Genomic DNA, 7,016 nt, shown 5'->3' with positions numbered 1-7,016 from the left:
AATTGTAGCAGTCTCTTACCATCTTTTGTATTTCTTTAGTGTCAGTTGTAATTTCTCTTCCATTTCTGGTTTTATTTAGTTGGTCCCTCTCTCATATTTTCTTGATGAATCTGGCTACAGGTTTATCGATTTTATCTTTTCAGAGCACCAGCTTTTGGTTTCATTGAGCCTTTCTTTTTGTCTCTATTTCATTTATTTCCATTCTGATCTTTATCATTTCCCTCCTTTTACTAACTCTGGGCTTTATTATTGCTGATTTTGTTGTTCTTTCTCTAGTTCCTTTAGATGTAAAGTTAGTTATTTGAAATGTTTATTGCTCATTGCTATAAATTTTTCTTCTAGAACTGCTTTTACTGTGTCCCATAGATTTTGGAAAGTCTTGTTTCTATTTTCATTTGTCTCAAGATATTTTTTGATTTTCTCTTTGAGTTTTTTGTTGACCTATTAGTTGTTTAGTAGCATATTATTTAGTCTCCATGTGTTGTGTGGGTTTTTTTTTTTTTCAGTTTTACTTTTGTAATTGATTTCTAGTTTCATACTGTTGCACTTGGAAAAAATGCTTGATATGATTTCAGTCTTCTTAAATTTATTGAGACTTATTTTGTGGCCTAATGTGATCCTGGAGCATGTTCACTGTGCACTTGAAAAGGTGTATTCTGCATTTTGGGGATGAAATGTTCTGTATGTATCTAACAAGTCTGTCTGGTTTGCTGTGTTGTTTAAGGCCAGTGTTTCCTTACTGATATTTTTGTCTCAATAATCTGTCCGTTAATGTAAGTGGGGTATTAAAGTTTCCTGTTATTACTGTATTATTGTCAATTTTCCTCTTTATGTCTGTTAATATTTGTTTTATAAATTTAGGTACTCCTGTGTTGGGTATGCAAATATTTGCAAGTGTTTTATCTTCTTCTTGGATTGACCCTTTTATCATTTTGTAATTTCTTTCTTTGTCTTTTGTTTCAGTCTTTCTTTTAGAAGTCAGGGGGTTTTTTTGTTGTTGTTTTTTTTAATGCTTATTTATTTTGAGAGAGAGAGTGCATGTGCACACACAAGCAAGGAAGGGGCAGAGAGAGAGAGGGAGAGAGAGGATCCCAACCAGGCTCCAGGCCATTAGTGCAGAGCCCGACACAGGGCTCAATCGATCTCACAAACCATGAGATCATGACCTGAGCTGAAATCAAGAGTTGAACACTTAACCGACTGAGCCACCCAGGCACCCCTAGAAGTCAGTTTTGTCTGATGAGTATTGCTACTCTAGCTTTTTGTTTCCATTTGCTTGGAAAATGTTTTCCATCTCTCCACTTTCAGTCTGTGTGTGTCTTTAGATCTGAAATGAGTGTCTTGTAGGCAGCATATAGGTGGGTCTTGTTTTTTATCCATTCAGCCACCCTGTGTCTTTTGATTGCAGCATTTAGGCCATTTATATTTAAAGAAATTATTGATAGATGTGGGCTTACTGCCATTTTGTTGTTTTCTGGTTGTTAATTTAGTTTTTTTAATGTCTTCATATATTCCTTTAGTTCCTTGTATTTCTATTAAGATTACTGTTGGATACTGTAGAGTTTTGATGAATAGTAACTTTTTTAAATTAGGTAGCAATCTGAGCAAAATGAATTGACTCTACTATAAATGTCTCTGCTGATCCACTCAAGCATTACCTGTGTTAGGTTTTTATTAGCTACCACTTATCTAGTCCTATGGCTTTATGTTAAAGTTAGAAATACTATGGGACGCCTGGGTGGCTCAGTCGGTTAAGTGTCCCAACTTCGGCTCAGGTCATGATCTCACAGTTTGTGAGTTCGAGCCCCACATCGAGGTCTGTGCTGACAGCTCAGAGCCTGGAGCCTGCTTCAGATTCTGTGTCTCCTTCTGTCTCTCTGCCCCTCCCCTGCTTGTAGTCTCTCTCTCTCTGTCTCTCTCTCTCTCAGAAAAAATAAACATTAAATTTTTGTTTTAAGTTAGAAATAACATACTTGGGGTTACTGACAAGATCAACATTGCTCTGGAGACATCAGATAAAGCAGTAAAACTATGAGAAATAAATGAGGTCTAAATTAATAGTGGAAAAAGAAATTAAACATTTTAAATGGTTAATATATGTCTGTCTAGAAAATCCAAGAGAAACAATTCAAAACATAATAAATTAATGAGAAAGTTCTATAAAGCAGCAAGAAAGAAGATAAACACTAAAATCCAGCAACTTTCTGTTAACAGTCATACTCTGCTCTCTCCCATACAATTGCTAATACTGAAGTCTAAGCCTCACCATCTTTTAATCTTCTAATGGAACTCTTTGTTTTCATGATTCGTCCCAACAATTCTTTCTCTTCTGCCGGGAGACAGAAGTATATTTCAAGTATATTTAGATTCCTAGACTTAAAACCATTCGGTTCTCTCTTAACATTTAGATTTCTTCTTTAGTCTCACGAACGTCCTTTTTTTTCCCTTACACCCATAATAATTTGCCAATATACAGTTTTATGTATGCTTATTTAATGTGATCAGGACAAGTGACCCTTTTGTCACCATTGTATATGCTACACTTTAGTACGTAATGGGCACTTAGTAAATATTTGCTGAAAATATAGACTGATCCAATCTTCTTTTTAAAAATGGGCTTGATTTTTTAGGACCATTTTGAGAAGATAGTACAGAGTTCCCATATACCCCACCCCCCATCCAGTTTTCCTTGTTATGTTAGCATGATACATTTGTTACAACTAATGAGTCGATGTTGGTACATTAATTAAAGTACATATTTTGTTCAGATTTTCTAAGTTTTTAAACTAATATTGCTTGTCTGTTACAGAATCTCACCTAGGACCGCATGTTACATTTAGTTATCATGTCTTCTTATGTTCCTATGGCCTATGATTGTTTCAGATTTGTCTTGTTTTTGATGACTGTGATAGTTTTGATCAAATGTTTTATAGAATGCTCTTTTGTTGAATTTGTCTAGTGTTTTCCTTACGGTTAGACTGGAATTCTAAAATTTTAGGAGGAAGGCCATAGAGGTCAAGTGCCATTTTCATCACATCCTATTAAGGTCACATATATGGATATAGTATTATTGTTGATTTTGACTTTGATCATCTGGCTTGAGGTAGTATTCAGTCAGGCTTCTCCACTGTGAAGTTACTCCTTTTTTCCCCCTTCCCCTACTGTACTCTTTGAAAGGAAGTCACTATACATACTCTGTACTTAAGGATTGGGAATTGTACTCTACCTCCTTGAGGGCAGAGTATCTACACAAATGACTTTGAATTCTGCTGTTTGGGAGATTTGTCTCTTCTCCCCTACTTACTTACTCACTTATTTATATCAGTATGGACTCAAGGATATGTATTTCCCACTTTGGGTTATAATACAGTATTTCTTTATTAATTTTCTTTCTCAAATTGTTGCAGTTTTGGCCGTCGGGAGCTCTTTCGTTTGGCTCCTGTGTCCCTTTGACATAGCCCGTCAACATAGGCTTCTTTTGCTTGCTTGCTTTTGCTTTTGTTTTTTTAGAACTTTGTTCCTTTCTAGCACTGTAAGATCCTCCAGTATCATCTTGTGTATTTCATGCTCAGCGCTAGAATCAGACATTTCTCCAGACTGGACAATGCTATCAGAAATCAAGATCTGGATGCTAGATATGCTTGTTGCTACTGGGGTGAAATCTTTTATTTGATTATAATTATATCTTTAATCTTTTTTAATTTTTCATTTGTTTTTTCTACTTTCTTAAGCTAAATGCTCAAATTCAGCATATTTTCAGTGTTCCTAGTTTTATTTTGTTTTTTTTTCATAAATGGACCCATTGTATACTTTTTTTCTCTGAGATCTGTTTTGGCTGAATTTTGCAAGTTTTAGAGGCATGTTGTTCATTTCTAAAGAGTTTTTTTTTACTTTTCCTTTTTGAATCATTGTTTAGAATGATATTTTTAATATATTTTTAAGTGGATAAAATTTGGAGACATATACCCTTTTATTATTATAGTCTAGTTTTATTAAAATGTGGGGAAAATGTGGCTTATGTATTTCTTTATTTGGGAGATTGTAATTTTCTTTGTGACCTAATATAAGGTCAACTTTTTGTGAATGCTATATATATTCGAGAAGTGCATGAATTTTTTCCTTATTTGTTGAAGTATCTCTATATGGTATGTATGTCAGATAAACTTTGTTTACTGTATTATCCAAATACTTATTTACTTATTTTAGGCTTCTAGATCTGTTGAGAAATAAGCCTCTTACTCTGATTCGGTTGTTTTTGTTTTTGTTTTTGTTTTGAGAGTGCACACATGCATGTGTGAGTGGGGGAGGGGCAGAGGGAGAGCGAGAGCTAGAAGTTTAAGCAGGCTCCATGCCCAGCACAAGCCCAATGCAGAACTGATCTCACAATCGTGAGATCATGACCTGAGTTCAAGTTAAGAGTCAGACGCTAGACTGACTGAGCCACCCAGGCATGCTACTCTGATTGTTTTTATATCCGTTTCTTCTTGTATTTATGATAAATCTTGCTTCATATATTTATCTTGTTTTAAGTTTTATTTGGAAAAATTTCAAATCTACAGAAAAGTTTCATTAATATTCATAATTACTCATATAACCTCTACCTAATTTTAATTCACTTGTTAACATTAGGTACATTCTCTCTCACTCTATCTGTATCTATACATGTGCCTATATTTTATATATATAAACCATTCAGTTGTCTCAGCATTGAGTTTCTTTCTTTAGTCTCTATAGTGTCTTTTTATATATGTAGTATAAAATATAAGCATAGATACAGTAATCCTCAACCAGATATTAGCAAATTGAATCCAACCGTGTATAAAAGGAATTACATATTATGACCAAGTGGAATTTATTCCAGATATACAGAGCTGATTCAGCATTCGAAAAGCAATTAATGTAATCCATCGCATCAACAAGCTACAGAGCAAAAATCATATATATAACCAATGATGATAGCAATAGATGCAGGAAAAGCATTTGACAAAGTCTAAAACTCACTCCTGATAAAACTCAGCAAACTAGGAGTAGAAAACTTCCTCAGTTTGATAAAGAACATCTGTTTGATAAAGTAACGTCGTACTTAATGGGAAGAAACTAGATGTTTTCCCACTAAGATCAGGAACAAGACAGGGATGTTCACTCTTGCCTCACCTATTCAATATTTTACTGGAAGTCCTTGTAGTACAATAAGACCAGAAAAGAAAATAAAAGATAAACTGGGAAGAAAGAAAGAAAACTTTGTTTGCAGATCACATGATTGTCTATGTAGAAAATCTCAAAGAATTAACAAAGAAACTCTTGGACTTAATAAATGGTAATAAAAGGTATTAGGTACAAAGTTAATACACAGAGTCATTTGCCTTCTTATATATGAGCAATGAACAATTTAAATTTGAAATTAAAATACAATACCATTTATATTAACGCTAAAGAAGAAATGCTTAGGAATAAATCTAACAAATATTTATAAGATCTATATTAGGAAAACTACAAAACACTGATGAAAGATGTCAAGATGACAGTAAATAGAGATGGTCCATGCACTACAAGAAGAGAATATTGTCAAGGTGTCAGTTCTTTCCAACTTGGTCTAGATCCAGTCCAATACAACCAAAATCCCAGTAAATTATTCTATGGGATGTTGGCACCTGACTCTGGTTTATATGGAGAGGTAAGAGACCCAAAGTAGCCAACATAAAATTGAAGGAGAAGAACAAAGTTGGAGGACTGATGTTAACCTGACTTAAAACTTCTGTAAAGCTATAGTAATGAAGACACTGTGGTATAGGTGGAAGAATAGATACAGATCAGTTGGACAGAACAGAAAGCCCAGAAATAAAGTCAACTGATCTTTGATGAACTAGCAAAGGCAGTTCAGTGGCGAAAGGATAGTTTCTTCCAAGAAATGGTGCTGGAACAACTGGAGATAAACATGCAAAAAATGGAAAGAAAATTTAGACATAGACCTAACAAACGTGAAACAGGTCACAGATATAAATGTAAAATATAAAACTATAAAACTCCCAAAGCTAACAAGAGAAAATCATAGGTGACCTAGGGTTTGGTGATGATTTATTACATACAACACCAGAATTATAATCCATGAAAGAAAAAAATGACAAGTTGCATTTCATTAAAATTAAAAATTTCTGCAGTACACAAGACACTGTTAAGAGAATGAAAAGATAAGCCAATGACTGGGAGGAAATATTTGCAAAAGACATAATCTGATAAAAGTCTGTTATCCAAAATATACAAAGAACTCTTAAAACTCAACAGTAAGAAGGGGCACCTGTGTGGCTCAGTTGGTTAGGCACCCAGCTCTTGGTGTCAGCTCAGGTCATGATCTCGCGGTTTCGTGAGTTCAAGCCCCACATCAGGCTCTGTGCTGGCAGTGAGGAGCCTGCTTAGGATTCTCTCTCTCTCTGTCTCTCTCTGCCCCTCCCCACTCACGCTGTCTCTCTCTCTCTCTCTCTCTCTCTCTCTCTCTCTCTCAATAACAAAGAAAATAAATAATCCAGTGTTTAAATGTGTAGAAGATCTGAATAATACTTCGTAAAAGGAGATATACAGCTGGAAAATAAGCATATGAAAAGATAGCCCACATCCTATGTTGTCAGGCAACTGCAAATTAAAATGACATACTGCTGCACACGTATAAGAATGGCCAAAATCTAGAACAGACAACCTGCCAACACCAAGTGGTGGTGAGTGTGTGGAGCAGTAGGAACTCTCATTCGCTGCTGCTGGGAATGCAAAATGGTGCAGCCACCTTGGAAGTAGCCTGCTGCTTTTTTACAAAACTAAATATATTCCTACCAGATAATCCAGTAATTATGCCTCTTGAATTTATGCAGATGAGGTGAGAACTGATGCCCACACAAAAGTATGCAGTGAATGTTTCTGGCAGCTTTATTCATAATTGCCCATCCTTGAAAACAAGACGATCTTCAGTGGGTGAATGGATAAACTGTGATGCATCTATACAATGAAATATTAGCTAGCAGTAAACA

Source organism: Panthera leo, chromosome B2, assembly GCF_018350215.1.
Source record: "Panthera leo isolate Ple1 chromosome B2, P.leo_Ple1_pat1.1, whole genome shotgun sequence".
NCBI lineage: Eukaryota > Metazoa > Chordata > Mammalia > Carnivora > Felidae > Panthera > Panthera leo.
This window is presented reverse-complemented; position numbering follows the sequence as displayed.